Source organism: Triturus cristatus, chromosome 4_2, assembly GCF_964204655.1.
Source record: "Triturus cristatus chromosome 4_2, aTriCri1.1, whole genome shotgun sequence".
In the NCBI taxonomy this organism is placed as follows: Eukaryota; Metazoa; Chordata; class Amphibia; order Caudata; family Salamandridae; genus Triturus; species Triturus cristatus.
This window is the reverse complement of record NC_140586.1, coordinates 73,266,518-73,288,764: the sequence shown is the minus strand read 5'-3', so window position 1 is coordinate 73,288,764 and position 22,247 is coordinate 73,266,518.

Here is a 22,247-nt window from a genome sequence, read left to right as displayed (position 1 = left end):
CCCCGCCCATCTCACGCCGAGGCGGAGGAAGCTTGGCGTTAGGGGCCCCGCTCTGCTGAGCCTGGGTCGACTCTGCGTTTCCCTGCCTTTCCAAGTCCGGGAGTGACCCCCACCCAGCTTAAGGAGTTGTATGGTGCCATGTGCGCCATATTTGGGTGGCCTTCAGGACCCGCAGTCTTAGATGATGGAGGAGTCCCCGTAGGTTCTGGGCCTTCGGCTCCAGCCCAGTCACCACAGCCTCCAACTGGGCCCGTTCCTAGGTCCGGAAAGTGCTGGTCGCACCTCAGCAGCAGCCTTCCCCTGCACCGCGTCCACCGCTGAAGTCCTTGGCGTTGCCAGCGCCCACCGGCGGCACCTCCCTCATTCCTGACAACACATGCCGTTCAATCTGCCCTATTCTAAAGGATTAAAAATGAATGAAGAGGATTGGGAGGGGAGCAGGATCCCTTAAAAATCCCCCAACCACAAGACATGGACTGGTATGAGAAACTGGATGATGCCAGTGGTCTGGACACTGCCCCAGATTCTGGCAACTGTCTCCACCTAACCTGGCTACGGAGGAGGGGGCATCATTTGCGTAGGGCTGCGGAGGTCCTGGCCTTGCAGCTCCCTACGGTGGTAGTCTAGACTAACGTCTTGACAGAGGTCTTGAAGCCTGGTGTCTCCAGCTCAGAACCCTTGATGCCTTTCAATTAGGCCTTAACGGACTTCCTTCTGGGCCCTTCTGGGCCCTTCTTCAGCTGGTCTGACATTGCGGTCGGTGAACACCGCATGCCTTTTGGGCCATTATTCCCATTCGAATTGGGAAACGGTTGCACAGGTACTGCCCAGGGTCTTAGCTGAGGACCCGGCCCTACTCTCCCAAGCTATCTCAAACAGGAGAGATCCAGCAAAGTTCGCCATTATTTGTGGTTTGAACATGACAGACTCGCTGGGCAGAGTGATTTCCACGACGGTGGGTGTACGTCGTCACGCCTGACTGAGGACATCTGTTTTTTTTGGGGATGTCCATGTTAACTTTATGGACATGCCCTTTGATGGCTCCCGTCTCTTCGAAGACAAGGCAGATGCTGCCCTTGAGCATTTCAAGGACTCACGGGCTACGGCCAAGTCCTTGGGTCCCACCACAACATCCCGGGCCAGATCTGCTTTTCGTTCCTCTTGTGATTAAGGAAGGGGCTACCAACTGCTCCAACTCTATTCCAGTGAGAGGGCCCCTCAAGCTCAGCTGCTTCTGCGGGGCCGTGGACGTGGTTCACCCCGACCTCATGGGTCGGGAGGCCAAAATTTGAGCCAATCCACGATCCCCTCCTGCACCGCAAAACCTTCCTGGGCTTATCCCCCAGGATCATTTACGACTAGTCGGTGGCAGAATACGCCATCATCTCCACCACTGGCAAAACATCACCTCGGGCAGGTGGATCTTGTAAATAGTCTGGAGGGGCTACTCCCTCCCCTTCAAGAATACCCCTGCATCTGTGCCTCCAGTGTAAGATCGGCTGACGGAGGATCACCTTGCTCTGCTCCATGAGGAAGTCAAGACTCTCTTAACCAAGAGAGCTATAGAGAGGGTTCCGGAGCCAGAAATAGGCTGTGGTTGTTATTCCCGCTATTTTCTGGTCCCAAAGAAGGACAGAGGCCTTCGTCCTCTCCTCGACCTCGGAGCCCTCAACTAGTTCCTCAAAAAGGAGAAGTTTAAGATGCTCACCCTAGCTCAAGTCCTGTCTGACCTGGACCTGGGAAACTGGATGGTAGCGCTGGACTTGCAGGATGCCTATTTTCATATTCCCGTCCTGCCTGACCATTGTCGTTACCTGTGGTTTACGATGCGCCACGAGCATTTTCAATTTGCCGTGCTCCCCTTCGGCCTCACCAGCACCCCTCGGATGTTCACAAAGGTGATGGCGGTGGTCACAGCCCATCTGCGGAGATCAGGGGTTCCAGTCTCCCCTCCTCTCGTCGACTGGTTTTTGAAGGTGGGCTCGTCTCAAGCAGTCATCTCCCACCTCCAGACTATGGCGAACTTTCTGCATTTGCTGGGGTTCACTGTCAACGTGCCGAAGTCACACCTGATACCCTCTCAGACGCTCCCTTTCATTGGAGCGGTTCTGAACATGGTGCCTTTTCGGGCTTATTCTTCCAAACGGCGAGTCCAGGATATTCAGGCTATGAGACAGATGTTTCAGCCTCTATCCTGGATTTCGGTGAGAATGACTCTGAGGCTGTTGGGCCTCATGGCCTCCTGCTGGTGAACCATGCACGGTAGCACATGAGGGCTCTGCAGTGGGACCTGAAGTTCCAGTGGACACAGCATCAAGGAAATCTCACCGACCTGGTTCAGATCTCGGAGGACACTGCGCAAGACCTGCAGTGGTGGCTGACAGTCCATATTTGGGTCAGAGGCAGACCCCTCTCCCTTCCCCACCCAGATCTCACAGTAGTGGTGGATGCGTCTCTTCTGGGATGGAGCGGCCATCTGGGGGAGGTGGGGATCAGAGGACTCTGGTCTCTGGCAGAAGCCAGGCTCCATATCAACCTGTTGGAGCTTCGGGCGATCCGATTGGCACTGAAAGCCTTTTTACTATCCATAAAGGGAAGGCTAGTTCAGGTGTTCATGGACAACAGTACGCCATGTGGTATTGCAACAAACAAGGCTGTTTGGGGGTCATGGACTCTTTGTCAAGAAGCCCTGCGCCTCTGGACTTGGCTGAAACAACAGGGCATTTCCCTGGTGGTTTAACACCTGGCCGGTTCTCTGAACGCCAGAGCATATGAGCTCAGCCGATGGTGCCTTGCAGATCACGAGTGGCGTCTCCATCCATAGGTGACACAAGGTCTCTTTCAGCCGTGGGGAGAGCCTTGGTTAGCTTTCAAAGAAAAACAGGCCCCACTGTCTACACTAGACTGATTTAGTTAGGCCCACGATTGGGTCACATTAATAGAGAGGAGCCCCGGGCCAGGGCAGACTCAAAGGAATCAAAAGAACAAAAAGAATAAAAGGAACATATTTTATTTAAACAACAATATTAGGATGATAGTCTTTGCCAGAAAGATAAACAATATAGCATCAGGATACGCTACTGTTGCCATTATCTTGCCGGAGCCTTATCCCGTCTAAGCTTCGTGTTCGTCAACGACCATTCATCCCACAGACGAATTTGATATCTGCTGCACCCTCCCCCGATCAGCCGCGTTTACAAGAATCTGTCTGCGGTTTCATAACATACCGCCCGGCCGGACGGCTTGCTTTAGAAATAATCCTTTGTGCATGATCTCAATAGCCTGGGATTTATACATCTGACATGCCCATTGCGGATGGTCCTAATAACTTTAGTTCTATAGCCGCCTACTGACTCTGGACTACATTTGATTTGACTATACCCTTGAACGGATGTGTCCCTCTTGTTGCACAACTATTGTCTCTTCTATATCCTACAGAAGAGCTGACTTGTAAACAGTACTTTGGATTGAAAGGCTTCTTCTGTGTTGTCCCACACGCCTTACATCGTCGTTGCCCTGATGAAGGTGTAGCTTACACCGAAACGTGCGTTGGCTTCTGCCCTTTTGGGCTCATTGAAAGAATCTATCTACCCCTACAAAATGGGAATGCACGAGCCTATTTGAATTGTTATTTCTTTGAATTTCTACATTGCTGATGCGATTTTAACTTTATTGGTAAAAGTAACATGTATAATGTGGTTTACATGCATTAGTTTTGTCATATACATGAACGTGTTGTTTGAATGAGAGTATGTATGTTTGTCTTTTTGTGTGGGACTTTTGTTTATATCTAAAATAAACTGTTTGCTATATTGTTTATCTTTCTGGCAAAGACTATCATCCTAATATTGTTGTTTAAATAAAATATGTTCCTTTTATTCTTTTTGTTCTTTTGATTCCTTTGAGTCTGCCCTGGCCCGGGGCTCCTCTCTATTAATGTGACCCAATCGTGGGCCTAACGAAATCAGTCTAGTGTAGACAGTGGGGCCTGTTTTTCTTTGAAGGTTTCCGTTGTTCCCTTTTCCCCTGTCTACCCATCCTATTCTTAGGGACCCCCCTTCTTTATAAGAGAGCCTTGTTTAGATCTTTTCATCTCCGAAGAGAATGCTCAATGTCAGCAGTTTTGCACGTTGCAGTGTCCAAGGCGGCTCTTGCTCAGCAACGCAGTTCGTTGCAAATGGAGTTCAGGCCTCCTATACCCTATACACCTTTCTGCCCATACCACTCCTGTCCAGAGTACTCAAGAAGATCAGGAGTTACCGGCCTCCTAGATATGAGCATCAATCCTCCGATCAGTCTGCCCCTTCGGAAGGATCTTCTGTTGTAGCAGCAGGGGAGGGTCCCCCACCCAAACCTGTCCACTCTCCGCCTCCTTGCGTGTAGATTGAGCCGCAACAATTGACACCTTTTGATCTTCCTCCCAAAGTCTGCAAGGTTATTTTGGCAGCCAGGCGTTCCTTTACGAAATCGGTATTCAACTTCCGATGGAACTAATTTTGTTAATATTGTACAGAAAGGTCCATTGACCCCTTATCTGCCACCCTAGCAGATATCCTCCTGTTTATCCTTTCCTTGGCACAGCAGGACTCTGCCTTGGGCACTTTGAAGGCTTTTCTTCGGCTGCCAGATCAGCCTTCACTTCTTAAGTCCTCTCTGGTGCCGAAATTTTTGAAGTGGTTAACCCACTTGTTTCCCCTTTCTCTTACTCCTAAGCCACAATGGGATCTTAATTTGTTCCTCACTTTCTTGATGTGTGCACCATTTGAGCCGATGCACAACTGTCCTCTACGGTTGCTCAACATCAAAACAGCTTTTTTGATGGCCATTACTTCTGCCAGGCGAGTGAGCGAATTACAGGCACTGTCATCATAGCCTCCTTACCTGACAGATTTCCCAAACAAAGTGGTACTGAGAACTAGGGCATCCTTTTTGCTGAAGATTGTAACTCCCTTTCATCTGGGGCTGTCTGTTACTCTGCCCACTTTCTATGCACCTTCGCATCCTTCCAAGGAAGAGGAGCGTCTCCACCGTCTGGACCTAGCATCATCATTCTATTCAATCGCACAAAAGAGTCCGGGCGGGTGACCAACTCTTTATAGGATATGTGGGAGCAAAGAAGGGGCGTGCTGTCCAAAAGAGGACCATATCATGCTGGGTTATCCTCTGCATTAAAATGTTATGCCTTGGCAAAGGAGCAGCCTCCCGAAGGACTTGGGGCCCATTCCACCAGGGCAAAAGCACCACAACGGCACTTCAGCACGGTGTTCCTATTTCTGGCATCTGTCAAGCAGCCAGGTAGGTATCTCTGCACACGTTCGACAGACACTATTGCCTGGACTCTCAGGTCCACAGGGAGGGCCTGTTTTGCCACTCTGTCTTATAGGATTTCCTGGTTTGAAGTTTTTCCGCAGTCTTACCTCCGGGGGAGGTATTACTTGGATATCTGTTCTAAGGTAAGGGATCTGCGGCTAGATGTCTCTATCAGATGGGCAAGTTACTTACCCTCACTCACGCCTTATCTGGTAGAGACATGATCTAGCTGCAGATTCCTTACCTACCCATCGATTCTCCCTGAGCTGCAGAATTGTCTTTTAGTCTCAGGGCTGTTCTTTTTCAGTGCCCTAGTCTCTTTTTAACACACCATGGACAGTTGCTTCATGGCTCCGCGTTTCTGGCAAGGAAAGTCGTGAAAAGTACTGACGTCAGCATGCTGGTGTGGCGGTTATAGTGACAACGCGAATGTCAAGACAACAACGAACACGACGCCGACATCACGTGGAGTCGACCACCGCCACCTACTGGTGCGCAGGGGTACTGCTAAGAAAAATCTTCCAGATCCAGCCTGACGCCTGGAAGTTCAAAGGTAAGGAATCTGCAGCTAGATCATGTCTCTACCAGATAAGGTGTTACCGAAGGTAAGTAACCCGTCCATTGTGTCTATTGGTTGATTGTTGAGTTTTGAGATTCTGCACCGCCACACTACCTCTTTCAAAATCTTGTTTCTGCATGCTCTCGCTACCCTTACAGTCAAGTGTGGAAAAGGTTGTATTTGTCCCAGTTTGCAGAGTAATATTGGGACGGCCCCAAGAACACCAGTGACAAATAACATCAGCTATCATGGTTGGGGCACAGTGGCCTTTGTCTGCCATGTACAATGTCTGACACTCCCCACCTACAGGCACTCCTTAAGTTCACGGTAAAGTCCCAACACATTGAATTTATTATTTCAGACTGACTACAGCTCAAAATTACTTGAAGAGGGTTCTTTCGGTCATGGTGCCTTTGCTGTTGAAGTCAGAAGTCCATATATTTCCATATTTTGGTGGTGATGCTGGTCCACAAACATCTGCAGCAGATGACTGCTCTTCTCCATGACCTGCACTTTACCATATGTCTTTCTCCTTTCCATCTCATGGGTCAACATTCGTATTCTGTTTGACAACAGCCATGCCATCTATTATATCAATAAACAGGTCAGTGTGAAGTTGTAGACCTTATGTTCAGAGGTGATTGATTCTCCTGTGGACATGGGTGTAGTGACAGCGATTCTTCCCTCTACCACCCATTCATGCAGGCGTTCTCATTATGAGACTAGACGCCCTTGCTTATCTCTCACTGGAGGGCTATGTATGGGAACTACACCTTGGGATGATGGAAGTGATCTTCTTCGCATTGGGGTTTTCTTTCATGGCTCTTTTCCCCAAGGCCTGGAAGAAGAAGTGTATTTAATGTTGTGCCATAAACTTTCCAATGGATGATTTGCTGAAGGTGGCCTTCAAGTTCAGCAGGTCTGAGGGCCTACTGCACTCTTTCTTGCGTAGCCCACTTCTCCTACTTCAGACTAGAGTATTGTAGAATGTGCAGGAGGCTCCCCCGCAGCTGATTCTGATAACTTCAGACTAGGCAAGGAGGATCTTGAACACCGATCTGTTTGGACTCAGTGTTGGAGCACCTCTTCCCCTCCCATACAGAGTGGACCTGATTTTGCAGTACAGTGGTCAAGTTCTCCATCGCAACCCCCAGACACTGCAACTGCACACATGAAGATGGAGCAGTGCCAGCTAAGATCTTTTTGTCATCCTGATGAGGTTGCAGGTGTCATCTTGGTGGCCAGGAAGCCCACCACCAAACCCTTCTCTGCTGGTCGCTAGAAGACGTTTGTGCGTTGGTGTAAATCGGAAGGCATTGACCTATTTACATCTTGGCTGATGATGTTTAACTACTGCGTTGTCCATTTGCACAGCATGGACTTGGGGTGGACTGTCACGATTGTGCAGGGGGAAACCGGGAGCAACAAACTACAATAATGGCCGCCAGCCTAGAACGCGCATGCGCGGGGACAGGTCAGGCAAGTTAAAGCCTGGCCTCCCTCAATCTGCAGCGCTTCGCGTTCTAGTGTTTTGTGGAAGTTTAGTGCTGTCTCACCTGTTTGCTTCCGGCTCGTCGCGCTCCTCGCGTTGGACTCGGCGTGGGTGCGGCGTTTCTCCTGTCGGGTCGTCTTTTCCTGGCATACCTTTGGACTTCGTTCCTGTTACCTGCAAATATAAGAAAAAACAGAAAAAGACAAAGCAGCATTATCGGTCTATACGGTAACAGCGCATTAGCGCTGACATGTTATTTCAAGTTCAATTGTTTATATCACTTACCTGATCCTGTGCTCTCAGTGCTGTGAGGATCCGCTCCGTCCTTTGGGATCTAAAGGAAAAAAGTGAGGACAGTTATTTTACCTGAGCAGAAGGTGTTTTTAATTTGCGATAGTTAAGCTGTTTCAGACAGTTACTTGGGAATTGTTTCCACGAGCAATACTTGGTGAATAGGTAGGCACATACACAGACCCTTTCATATTGTGTCCTCTTATTCCCAAAGGGTCCATTCACTTACATCACTTCATTGTCTTTTCTAGCACCAGACACAAGCTCTAAACTCCGTTATATCTCACTACCCAGTGTACTGAAGAAGGGATATCATACGGTAGGGATAGAAAAAGAACAAGAAATACAGACGACCTAATATATGTTTCTGTTCTCTAACTTATGTACTGACTCTCTCCTGCCTACAGCCTCTTGCCTTATCCTGACGGATCCTGTGGTTATCTGAGTTACGACATGGAATTTCTTCCCCTTTTTTCTTTGTTTTGTTTCCCTTCTTCCCCTGGTTACCATTGCCACCTTGATTGTGTCAGGTGCAATAGGTGATTTGGAGAAGTTGTGGACCTTACTTCAAATCCATGACGTTCCTGTGGAAACAGGTGAGATTCTTATAGAACACTAAGCCCAAAAAGAATAGATTTTCTTTCTGCCCGGACGTCATGGATGTTATTCAGGGGACTCTAGCTAATTTAGCACACATGTTGGGTAATCTACAAGTGAAAACCCAATCGCTATCAACCAGGGTGGATTCCATACAGCGCGAAATGAGAACTGATCCAGGTGTAGGGTCCCATAATTCCGGTGCTAATGTTCCAGTAATACAAGTAACAACAACTCCATCTATCCCTTTGGCGCCTCCTGAGCGTTTTGTTGGAGATACTACTAAGTTTGCTGCCTTCATCAGTCAATGTCAGCTTAATTTCATGTGCAAAGCCTCCTGTTTTCCTACAGACCAAGCTAAGGTGGCATTTGTTATTTCCTGTCTAGGGGGGGTCTGCGGCTAATTGGACCATACCTCTGATAGAAAGAAACGATCCATTGTTACAGGGCTATAGTGCTTTCAAAAGAGAACTCAGAAAACTGTTTGATAGACATACTTTCACACATTCAGCTGACACTGAACTTTTAACGTTAAGACAAGGAACCAAGGATTTAACCTCTTACATTTCCACATTCTATAGATTAGTAGCTGAAGCTGGGTGGCCTGAGGAAAAGCGTAGTGCTTTGTTTTACAAGGAGTTGCGAGATGACTTAAAGGATGCATTGGCACAAGTGGTAGACCCTCCTGAGTTATGCACTGCCCTTGTTGACTTGGTGGTCAATTTGGATCACAGAATAAAGTGAGCGTAAGAGAGAAAGAGGCAGGTCAGAGGGGAGAGTTTTTGCTTATCGAGAAAGAAAACTGATCCTGAGAGGATAGCAGAGGAACCTGAACCTATGCAAATAGGGAGCATAAGAGGGCCTCTCAGTGAAGTAGAGAAGCAGAGAAGGCGCAACAAGAAATTATGCTTGTACTGTGGAAAGCAGGGCCATTTTCTTCGGGAGTGTCCTGTCAAACCAAAACAGACAAGGCATTCGGAAAACTAGTGAGCCCGAAGTCTCAGGAGACAAGGACTTCGGTTAATTCAGGCTTGATTGTCTCATCTATGGAGGTAGCGGCATCCCAGGCACGTCACTTCCTTCTCTCCCCACATCTAAAATGGGAACATCAGGTGGTAGACGTGCACATAATGGTTGATTCTGGTGCTTCGGGTAATTTTATGGATGCACAGTGGGCTCAGAGTCAATCCCTTGGATAGGTAAGAAAAAACCATAGAGTAGCATTTAATCATAGAACTTTTAGATAGAAAAACTTGTCACTTTTATAACATATTACAGTCATTGTGAATAGTCCAAACGCCAGCCAATCAGGCGTTAGCACCCTCCAGAATGTTCTCCTCAGAGGCTCAGGCCCTCAGATTTTCTACCGCACGTTGTGTGAAGGGAGTCTCCCTGAGCTCTGCTCAGTTTTTTTTCATTTTTCTTCTCAAAGAACAATTTTTTGTCATGTCTACAACCAAGAAGTCCCTTTTCAGACCTTGTGGGACATATGGAAAACAGCAATCTCATTCTGAGGACCCTCATAAGAAGTGCATTTATTGCCTCTACCCTGAACACCAGGTAAAGGATTGTAAAATCTGCAGGACTTTCTCTCAAAAGACCCTTAAGGACAGGGAGGGGCGTCTCCTTCTGTGGCTACAGAAGTTGAAGACTATGGATAACCCCCTATCAGATGTGGGGAGTGTTTCCTCAGTCCGGACTACTTCATCTTTGAAGAGAGCCAGTGAGTCGGAGACTAAGGTGGCGAAGAAACATCATGTTGTCAAGTCCACTGACCGGCCTTCAACTTCCAAAGGGGTGTCTCCTGCCCCTCAGAGTCTATCTACACCCTCTACGCCCCCGAGATCTGACTCTCAGGCCTCCAAGACTCTATCTGAGCAGTTTGTGCCTAAAACGCTGGTTATCTCGTTGACGAGCTTGTCGTCGCTTCCTCCATCGACGAGGACTGCTGTCGTCGCTTCTACGACGATGACTTCAACTTCTTCGTCTATGATGCCGGCTATGATTCTGTCATCGGCGACATCACTGTCGACGTTGGTGTCAGTGAAGATGAGGCCTCTGTCGTCTACGGTGCCTTTGACTTCGTCGACGGCGTCTAACAAGCAGAAGAAGCATTCCTCGACACGCACTTCCTCGTCGACGAAAGGGTCAGCTTCATCGACGATGACGTCGACGGTGGCTTCGTCGGCGGTGGCTTCGTTGGCGGTGGCTTCGTCGACGGTGGCATTCGTCGACGGTGGCTTCGTCGACGGTGGCTTCGTCGACGGTGGCTCAACAGCAACTTCTCTCGCCAACGGTGACAGCGACGACGGCTGCATCCATGGATCTGGTTCCTTTGAAGTCTTCAGGTTCTCTGCTTCAACCACGACGGTCTTTTTGGATACTTTGACGCCAATCCAAACTACTTCTCATACTCCAGCAGAACTGTTCTCTTCTGACGCTGGTGACGATGAATTGGAGGAAGATGGTACATTTAGGGCTGCTCGCAGTCCCTCTGAGCTTCTAATTAAATGTCAGGATTTTGATGACGACCAAGAGTATGAGGACTTTTCAGACCGTGCCAACCAGCCTGCACCGGATATTCCTATGGCGCAGATGCCTATGTCCCTTATTTCCAACCTACAATTCATGCTGGGTGACTATTACAGATGTTTTCCAAACTCAGTCCAGGCTTCTCCAGCACCACAAGTGCCTCTTCCACCTCCACTTCCTACATACCCATTTTCTACGCCTTCTACTTCGGCGTCCAGATTACCACACCAAGACGCTTCTCATGTCATTGAGGAGGATGATGATAATGATGATGACAGAGAGGAGGGTGAGCTGGATGATAGATCCCTGTTCACGGAATGGGACAATTATCAGATTCAAACGCCGTCCCCCACCGCTCCAGCTCCTCTTGATTCTCCACCGGTGGACATAGGTGGATTTCATGTCCTCATGGAAAGGGCGGCCAAGAGATTTCACCTCCCTATGGTCACTAGAGAGGTGGATTGTTTCTTGTATGACTTTAAAGATCAGACACAGAAACAAGTGCGTGCTATTCCCATCATCGATTTTATTTGGCAAGAGGGTCTCAAGTTCATGCAACACCCTAATTCCATTCCTGCTGTCCTGCCACGACTAGATAAAAAATACAAGGCCCCGGAAAATTTGCCTGCTTGTCTTATTGCACAGCCGAAACCTGATTCCATTATTACTCAGGCAGCACAACGTCGTGCCAGGAATACCTCGTCTCCAGTATCGGCTCCTCCGGAACGTGAGGGGAGACGCCTTGACGCCATTGGTAAGAAATTCTCCACTATGGCGGCAACTACGGTCCGAGCGGCCAATTCTCTAGCTATCCTCGGCCGTTATAACCGACAGATGTGGTCGGACATTGCTTCCCTTGTAGATTTACTACCAGAACCTTCTAAAGCAGAAGCGCTGAAGATTCTTCAAGTAGGGGAAAGGATTTCCTCAGAGATTATTGATTGTGCTGTTGACGTGTCTTCTACTGGTTTCCGACAACCGGCGGGTGCTGCTGTCCTCAGACGGCAGGGCTGGTTAAAAGCCACTTCTTTTCATCAAGAGGTGCAGACGAAAATATTGGACATGCCTTATGACAGTGAATCACTGTTTGGCCAAAACATCGATGATGCTCTTCAGACGATCAAGGACACCGACACTGCTCGTGCTCTTGGCACACTTCAATTTAAAAAACAGCCCTTTCGGGGTGCGAGGGGTCGTGGCTCCTCCTCTTCCTTTTGGGGAGGTTCCACTCAATATCGACAATACAATTCTTTTCAAGGCCAAAAACGTTACTCCTCCCAAATCAACAATCGTACAGACAACCGCCAGCCGCATCTTACAGACAGTACAGAGGTAAATCCTCTTATAGAGGAAGGGATTCCTCCAAGAAACAATGACTTTTTCCATCTGCCATCTTTGATGCATCCCACCCTCGCAAAGGTTGGAGGTCGAATCTCCCGCTTCTACTCCAAATGGTCACTGATTACTACAGATCAATGGGTTCTAGATATTGTGCGCAGGGGGCACGTTCTAGAGTTTGTAAAAATCCCTCCCAATTCTCCACCCAGAGGTCCTCCTCCTGCCCATCTGAAGGAACTTTTAGGTCAACTACAAATCTTATTGAGAAAAGGCGCGATCAAAGTGGTTCCAAACTTACAGAGGGGCAGACGATTCTATTCGAGGTTCTTCCTTATACAGAAAAAGTGGGGAGAATGGCGCCCTATTCTGGACCTACGCGCCCTAAACAAATACATCAAGAAGAAAACATTCCGCATGTTGTCTCTTCAGGAGGTCCTTCCTTTACTGTCCCAAGGAGAGTACATGACCACACTGTACTTTCAAGATGCTTATTTTCATGTTCCTATTCTGCCCAGACACAGAAAATTCCTCAGATTCACAGTGGCTGGGAGAGATTTCCAATTCAAAGTCCTTCCATTCGGCCTTCGTTCTGCACCCCGAGTGTTTACCAAAGTCCTCGCACCGGGGCCAGCTTATCTTCGTCTATAAGGCGTACACATTTTTCCTTATCTCGACGACTGCCTTCTGAAGGCACGTTCGAACTGGCATCCCGACACACTCTACTTTGCAGGTCCCTCTTCCAGTCTCTGGGCCTTACGTTCAACATGGACAAGTCTCAATTTGTCCCCGCTCAACTCAGGACGTTTTTGGGGGCCATCCTGGACACCAAACTGGCAAAGGCCTTTGTGTCACATGAAAGACATCAACGACTTTGCAACCTAGCGGTCTTCCTCCGGTTAAAAAAGTCAGTTTCTGTTCAGCAGTTGAAGTTCTTCCTAGGGATATTGTCCTCTTGAATTCCCCTAGTCCCTCACTGCCGCCTGAAAATGAGACCCATCCAGGAGGAACTCGACAAGCAATGGGCTCAAGTCTCAGAATCCTTCAACGATATGATCAAGGTCACATCTCAGATGTAAACGACTCTGTTCTGGTGGACTCTCGAAACAAACATCTCTTCCGGTCGTCCATTTCTGGTGGACTCTCCAAGTTTCACTCTCACAATGGATGCATCTCTCGAAGGGTGGGGAGCACACCTTTAGGACCTCACAGTAAAAGGACGGTAGGATACCCACCAAAGGACCTGGCACATCAACCTTCTAGAGTTACTTGCCATTTTTCTGGCGCTAAAGACTTTTCGCGCCATCATCCAGGGAGCTTTGGTGTTGATCCGGGCGGACAACACAACATGCATGCACTATATAAACAAACAGGGGGCACACGGTCCATCTTGCTATCTCTTCAAGCTCAACAAATCTGGGATTGGACAATCCAGCATCAAAGCACTCTGACGGCAGTGCATGTTCCGGGAGCGTCCAACATTCTAGCGGACTCTCTAAGCAGGTCAACCTCGTCCAATCACGAGTGGGAGTTGCATCAACCTACGCTGGATCACATTTTTCGGTTATGGAGCCCCCCGAAGCTGGTAGTGTTCGCCACCCATCTGAACCGCAAATGCCCATTTTACGCAAGTTGGCTTCCCCAACCAGAGTTGTGCGGGAATGCCTTTGTGATGAACTGGTAAAAAATATATGCCTACACTTTTCCGCCGATTCCTCTGGTCCCCAGGGTCCTTCGGAAAATGAAGAAAGAACCTTGCCGCATTCTTCTAATAGCTCCCAGGTGGCCTCGACAAGTCTGGTTTACGGAACTCCTGCTCCTATCGCAGTGCGAACCAATTCTGCTCCGCCCACTTCCGGACCTTCTGACCATGGATCAGGGACAGGTTTGTCATCCCGACCCAGCCTCTCTTCGCTTAGCAGCATGGAACCTGAGCACTATGAGTTTGCCAATTTAAACATTCCTTCCGACTGCAGGGAAGTTCTTGCTAAGGCTAGAGCAGCCTCCACTGTGAAAACATACAAGCTCAAATGGAAACGTTTCTGTCTATGGTGCGACGCTGCTCTGGTACATCCTGTTCATTCCACACCAGACCAACTTTTGTCTTTCTTTTTAAATCTGGCCTCTCGCACTCTACTCATTTAAAGTTTTTCTGGCAGCAATCTCAAGATTTTGACAGGATGGTTCCACCTCTCTTTACTCTTCCAGAGTAATTCAGCAGTTCTTCAAGGATCTTTTTAGGATGTTTCCTCCAATTCGTCGACCGCCTCCTCCTTGGCATTTAAACATTGTATTGGCACAACTCATAAAGTCACCGTTTGAGCCCATCCATAAAGTCGATCTAAAATTCATTACGTGGAAGACTTCGCTGCTGTTGGCTCTCACTTCTTCACGTCGAGTCAGTGACATACAGGCGTTTACTACTAAACCGCCTTTTCTTCAATTCACCAAGGACTCTGTCTTGCTCCGCACAAATCCGGCCTTTATCCCCAAAGTGCCATCGTATTTCCATCATTTTAAAAACGTTTTTTCCTAATCCTCAAACGTCAGCAGAGAGGACTCTCCATTCTTTAGATATCAAGAGATGTCTGAAATCTTATCTTCAAAGGACAGCTAGTATCCGTAAGTCTGATCAGCTTTTTGTGGCCTACAGACGGATGCGAAAGGGACATCCAGTCACCAAACAGACTATTGCACGCTGGATATCTACTTCAATTGCCTTTTGCCATCAGCAAGCTGGGAAGCCACTTACTGCAAATGTTTGAGCGCATTCTACCAGACAAGTGTCCTCTTCTACTGCGCTATTTGCTGGTGTGCCTCTTCAACACATCTGCAGGGCTGCAACATGGTCCAGCAGGCACACCTTTACCAAACATTACTGTCTGGAAGCTGCTGACCATGCTGATTCAGCCGTGGGGCAAGCGGTCCTACGTAATCTCTTTAAGTAAGGTGAGTCTCTCTTGCTTCCCTCCTCCTGTATACACGGTACCATTTTTTGTCTTTATGCTTCAGTATCTCTTTGTACTGTGTATTATGATGATTTTATATGTACCTTGCATTATCTTGGCATCACTTCTTACTATTCTTATTCATGCATGTGAATCTATGAAAGACACCCCAATACTGGAGAAGAACAAAAGTTACTTACCTGTACACTGTGGTTCTCCAGTATTGATGTCTTTCATAGATTCACATGTGACCCACCCTCCTCCCCTCAGAGGCTCTCCGCTTCTCCTTGACTCTTTGTTACTCTTGTGCTACGAAAATCTGAGGGCCTGAGCCTCTGAGGAGAACAATCTGGAGGGTGCTAACGCCTGATTGGCTGGAGTTTGGACTATTCACAATGACTGTAATATGGTATAAAAGTGACAAGTTTTTTCTATCTAAAAGCTCTATGATTCAATGCTACTCCATGTTTTTTTCTTACCTATCTATGGTTGTGTTATAGCTACATTGCTATGTTATGTACCGTGGGACTCCCACTTCGCCGACGGGGAATATTCAAGCATGTGAATCTATGAAAGACATCAATACTGGAGAACCACAGTTTACAGGTAAGTAACTTTTGTTCTTCTTCTTGATCCAGGTGATCCTGAGAAAAGTATTTCATTCACTAGTACAGATGAATGTGTCTTACCTTCCGCTTATCAGGATATCAGGGAAATATTTGATGTAGAACAGGCCACTAGTCTCCCACCACATATGGTCTATGACTGCAGAATTGATCTGCTTCCTGGAGCTTGCATACCTTGCAGTAGAGTGTACTCCTTAACAGAAAAGGAGAATGTGTATTTGCGGGAATACCTGGATGAAATGTTGAGAATAGGGTTTATCGTCCTTCTAGATCACCTGCTTCGTCTTCTCTTTTTTTTATACCGAAGAGAGAAGGTCTTAGATGCTGCATAGACTATAGGGCAATGAAATACCATTACCATCAAGAATAGGTATCCCTTACAAATGGTGTCCTCCCTCCTTGATCAGATAAAAAAACGCCCAAGTGTTCACCAAGTTAGATTTGCGAGGGGCATACCATCTTGTGAGAATCAAGGAGGGAGATGAGTGGAAAACGGCTTTTTGTACCAAGTAAGGGTTGTTCGAATATCTAGTGATGCCCTTTGGGCTATGTAATGCCCCTTCGGCTTTTCAGTTTTTTGTCAATGAGGTACTAAAGGACATGCTGGATATATTTGTCATTGCTTATATCGATGACCTCTTGATTTATCCTCCCTCCATGCAGGAACATGTAATTCATGTAAGGAGAGTACTAGAACGTCTGTGAGACAACCATTTGTATTGTAAGCTAGAGAAATGCCATTTCCATACTCTGCAAGTAGACTTCCTGGGATTCATAATCTCCCCACAGGGACTTAGTATCGATCCACAGAAGGTAGAGGCCATCCACCGTTGGAACGTTGGCAAGCACCACAAAATGTTAAAGAGACTCAGAGTTTTCATGGCTTCGCCAATTTTTACAGACGTTTTATTAGTGGTTTTTCTGATTTAGCCTCCCTGATAACTAGACTGTTGAAAATAAGAATGACATTTCAATGGACTCCCGAGGCAGAGGCAGCCTTTTGCAAACTAAAAGAAGCCTTCATACAAGCACCCATACTAAAGCATCCAGATCCTTCACGTCCCTTTGTGGTTGAGGCTGATGCTTCATAAGTGGCAGTTGGGGGGGGGTACTTTCTCAGATGGATCCTAGCACAGGGGTTCTTCATCCAGTGGCTTATTACTCACGTAAATTGGCTCCAGCTGAAATAAACTACTCTATAGGAGACAAGGAATTATTAGCCATAAAAAGAGTATTCGAGGAATGGAGGCAGTATTTATTGGGGGCCAATCACAAGATAACAGTCCTAACAAACCACCGTAATTTACAATTCTTAAAATCCGCAAGGGCTCTATCCATGCGACAACTACGTTGGACTCAGTTTTTTAGTGATTATGATTTCGTTATACAGTTCCAAGCAGGAAAAAAGAACGGGAAAGCAGATGCTTTGTATCGCTTAGGTTATGAACCCATAGAATCACACGGTGAGCCACCCCCCCCCTATAATAGCTAGAGAGCGAATAGTTGGGGTTATGTGTTCCGAAGACGACTTCTTAAAGTCAGTTAAGGAGGCACAAACATCCACAGACATGGAAGAAATAACAGGTACATAAGAAGTCACTGTAGAACAAGAACTGTCCTATGTTCAGGGAGGGTTGGTACTCCCCAATCAAGATCTGAGATTACAGGCCTTAGAATGGTGTCACACTCATCCCCTTGCAGGGCATCCAGGGTATAAAAAGACACTTGACTTACTACAGAGACACTTTTGGTGGCCTACTATGGCAAAGGACACAAAACCTCCATATTCAGACATGTCACGTGTGTACCCAGGGGAAGGCCTTTCACCAGAACCCTGCAGGATTGCTACAGCCTTTACCTACACAACCTAGTCCTTGGCACACAGTGTCCTTAGATTTTATAGTAGACCTACCGAGGACTGCGAAAGGGAATACTACACTCCTCGTTGTGGTAGACTTGTTGACCAAGATGACCCATTTCATCCCAATGACAAGCCTCCCTTCATCTCGAGTATTAGACTCTGTATTTGTTTAGCAAGTGGTACGCTTACAGGGCCTCCCCTCCGTGCTGGTATCAGACAGGGGGGCTCAGTTCATCTCTAGGTTCTGGAGAGGGATGGGAGACTTATTGCAGATAGACGTACGGCTGTCCTCAAGTCACCACCCTCAGACAGACGGTCAAACTGAGAGAGTGAACCAATGTTTTGAACAATATATCAGGTGCCAGGTCTTACTCACTCTTGCCGATTGGGATGAGATGGTATGATAGCTGAGTTTTCTTATAACAACAGTTACCACTCTTCCGCTGCGTACTCACCTTTCTATTGCACTTACGGTTTTCACCCCGAACTATGCTATCTCCGCTTTCCTCCTCTTGCTCTACTCTTGCAGCCATACACTTTGTAAAGGAATTACAAGATGTAAACAAGACAACACAGGTGAACCTGGAAAGGGCCAAGGCTAGTTATAAAATGGGGGGCGGATGTTCACAGACACACAGAGCCTGGATACAAACAGGGGGACGAGGTCTGGTTATCTTCTAAGAATTTGACATTGAGAGGATCATGCAAATTCAAACCTAAGTACATAGGCACTTACAAGATATGTAAGGTGGTGAACCCTGTTGCTATGAAGCTGGACCTTCCCGCCTCAATGAAAATTCATCCGGTGTTTAATGTCTCTCTCCTGAAACCTGTAGAACCGGGCACGCGTCTCCCTAACGTCCCCACGCCTATAGTGGTGGATGATTAACAAGAATATAAGGTTGAGGCGATCATAGATTCACGTAGGGTGAGACCAAACTCCAGTATCTGATACATTGGAAGGGTGTTGAGGAACGTACTTGGGAGCCAGCCAGTCAAGTACATACCCCTAGGTTATTGCCTTTATTTCACAGAAGACATCCCGAAAAACCCAAGCCAGTAGGGGGGTCTGTGGGGGATTGTACTGTCATGATTGCGCGGGCGAAACCGGGAGCAACAAACTACAATAATGACCGCCGGCCTTAAACGCGCATGCGTGGGGACAGGTCAGGCAAGTTAAAGCCCGGCCTCCCTCAATCTGCAGCGCTTCGCGTTCTAGTGTTTTGTGGAAGCTTAATGCCGTCTTACATGTTTGCTTCTGGGTCGTCGCGCTCCTAGCGTTGGACTCGGCGTGGGTGCGGTGTTTCTCCTGCCGGGTCATCTTTTCTTGGCATACCTTTGGACTTCGTTCCTGTTACCTGCAAATATAAGAAAAACCAGACAATGACAAAGCAGCATTATCGGTCTATTCAGTAACAGCGCATTAGCGCTGACATGTTATTTCAAGTTTAATTGTTTATATCACTTACCTGATGCTGTGCTCTTGGCGCTGTGAGGATCCACTCAGTCCTTTGGGATCCAAAGGAAAAAAGTGAGGACAGTTATTTTACCTGAGGAGAAGGTGTATTTAATTTGCGATATTTAAGCTGTTTAAGACAGTTACTTGGGAATTGTTTCCACGAACAATACTTGGTGAATAGGTAGGCTCATACACAGACCCTTACATATTGTGTCCTCTCATTCCCAAAGGGTCCATTCACTTACATCACTTCATCGTCTTTTCTAGTACCAGACACAAGCTCTAAACTCCGTTATATCTCACTACCCAGTGTACTGAAGAAGGGATATCTTAAGGTAGGGAATAGAAAAAGAACAAGAAATACAGATGAGATAATATATGTTTCTGTTCTCTAACTTCTGTACTGTTTCTCTCCTGCCTACAGCCTCTTGCCTTATCCTGACGGATCCTGTGGTTATCTGAGTTACGACGTGGAATTTCTTCCCCTTTTTTCCTTGTTTTGTTTCCCTTCTTCCCCGGGTTACCATTGCCACCTTGATTGTGTCAAGTGCAATAGGTGATTTGGAGAAGTTGTGGACCTTACTTCAAATCCATGACGTTCCTGCGGAAACATAAGTGAGATTCTTACATGGACACAGTTAATGTCTACATGCCAGGTCTGTCTGCATTTATGTGTCTTCCTGGCCAACCTTCTCTTTTTAAATTGCCACTAGTGGTGCGTTTTTTTAAAGGTTTGGTTGACTTTTTCCGCTTCACTCCATTTATTGGTTCGACTTTCTTGATAGCATCTACATTTTACCAAATGATCTGTTGACTTCTTACTCTAAAACTAGTTCTCTTATCTCTCTCTGGATCCAACCAAGGGTGACTGACATCTGCATAGACTGGAATCCAGGCATGCAATGTCATACTACATGAATCGTAGATGACAGGACAGACTTAAAGACCAGCTCTTTGTGAGCTTAGTTGGAGCTAGAAAGGACAGGACAGTGATCAAAGACAATGTTTCATGTTGGGTCATCCTCTGAATCAAGATCTGCAATTTCATGACCAAAACAAATCATCCAGACTGCATTCAAACTCATACCACTAGTGCCATGGCTGCTTTCATTTCTCTTTCGAGAGATTTCACGGTTGTCGACATCTGCCGTACAGCTACATTGTCATCATTCCATACTTCTGCAAAGCACTACTGCCTCACATGTCAGGCAAAAAGGCCTGACCTTTTATGATTGATTTCCTGGTTAAGTTGTGCTGCTCAAGCCCACCTCCCAAGTAGGTACTACTTTTAGCCTCAGTAGGAAAATTGTATCTATTGAAAGAAGAAGTTACTTAGTTTCGGCAATTATATTTCTGGGGATACATAATCTTTCCTCAGTTTTCTGTCTCCTCTCCCTCCTCCTCAGTGAGCATGTGGCATGATTAATAAGATCCCAAGGTATGCAAAACTATTAGGTGCTGTATTTGTTGCTATTTTGACACTCTCAGTTACCCTCTGCATGCCTCCATTGGATGTGGTAAAACATCAGAAATGATGCCACAGCCTTTTTTGACACTTAATATATTCCAGTGAAGTCACATCCGGAGAAAAAGTTGCGGCTGGAGCCAGGTGGAGCCGACGGGCAGTGCTGGAGAATCTTATCTGAGGGAAAGGTTTTCTAGACCAGTATGAAGCCTGAAAGGAGTTTTCTTAAGGGGAGAAACCTGTGAAAAGATTATGTATCTACCAGAAATATTTTTACCAAATGCAAATAACTTTTTCTTCTAACACAAACTAAGTAGATTTACATTTTTGTAAACCATTTTTCTGGATGGGGTATCTTAAAATACAATCATTTTTCCGCAGCTTTTTCACCGTGTCCTTTCTAAATCTGGATAGACATGCAATCCAAAGGAAAGAAAGTCTGCCGGGCTGATCAATTCTGATCCTCCTGTTTCCATCCAAACTCTTGGCTCCCTGGATTGTCTGGGCTCCATCGTTACCGGAGGTCCCCATTCCTGTCTCTGGACATCTTTGACATTCTCACAGAGATCTCCTATGTAGATGCAAAAAGTTTCGATGAAGAGGGGCCTTCCATGTTCATCACTTTATCTATAAGACTTGCAGAAATAATATCCACTCCTGCCAGTTATCGTTACATCATTATATGACCATGTACAGACATTGCACCCTCTGGTGGTTCCGGTTTCAAAGATGCTTGTAGTGTCTAGCAAACTGGTAGCTCCTCCGCCTAGGAGAGATACTCTGCTGCCTTCAGCTTAGCCTACGAGCATTACTTCCTTCCCGTGGGTCCATAAACATTGTCTGATGATGGCCTTGCCATTTAGAGCCTCCCTCCAAATTATCCAGCGGTGATTCCTTCACCACAGAATAGAACAAGGAAAAAGACACCTTCTCCTATACGCCCCAGGCAAACGGATAAGGACACTGACATCCACTTGAGATACGTCTCTGATTAATATATGCCTAACCCAGGTCATCTTCCCGGGTATTGCAGATTAATGACATTATCGCCTTCACACACTAGATATTAGAACAGTTTTAAAAATCTATTTTGACAGGACTAAAGACATTAGAGAAAGCAGACAACTGTTTGTAAACTATCGCCTTTATAAGTGAGGCTTGCCTATGTGTAAACAGACCTTTTTTGAGTTAAGCTGACTAGACTGGAAGACATTAGATAAACCACTAGAGAAGGAAGAAATCCCCACAGCCATAGCCAAACTGTGCCCCTCGAGGGTACTGGGTCCGATGAGGTCACAACGGCCTTTTATAAGTGCCTTCCCCTTACTCTTTAAATTCTACTTGGAGGTAATTCAGGACGGCAGGGTAATTCCCTCAATGGCTGAATCTACCATATACCTAATCATCAACCCTAGCAAGGACCCCAGAGAATGTCGATTGTATCGCCCCATATCTCTTCCCAAAATTGATGCCAAAAGTCTTACTAAAATACCTACCCTACAGCTACAACCCCTGCTGGTTGATCTGATACATCCCGACCAGTCTGGCTTCCTTCAAGAGCACCAAGATGAGACTGTCTACCTCCTAGACATCAGGGCTACGGGACCTAAACAATCATCATGGTCACTCTTGATGTCAAAAAGCGCTTGTTTTCTTTGTTTAAATCTGTTTATTGAGGGTCGTGGCTTGGCATCAGCCAAGATGGCGACTTAGTTTGTGAGCTCCAACCAGGCCCTTGATAAAGCCTGAAATATCCATCCATGTTCCAGCAG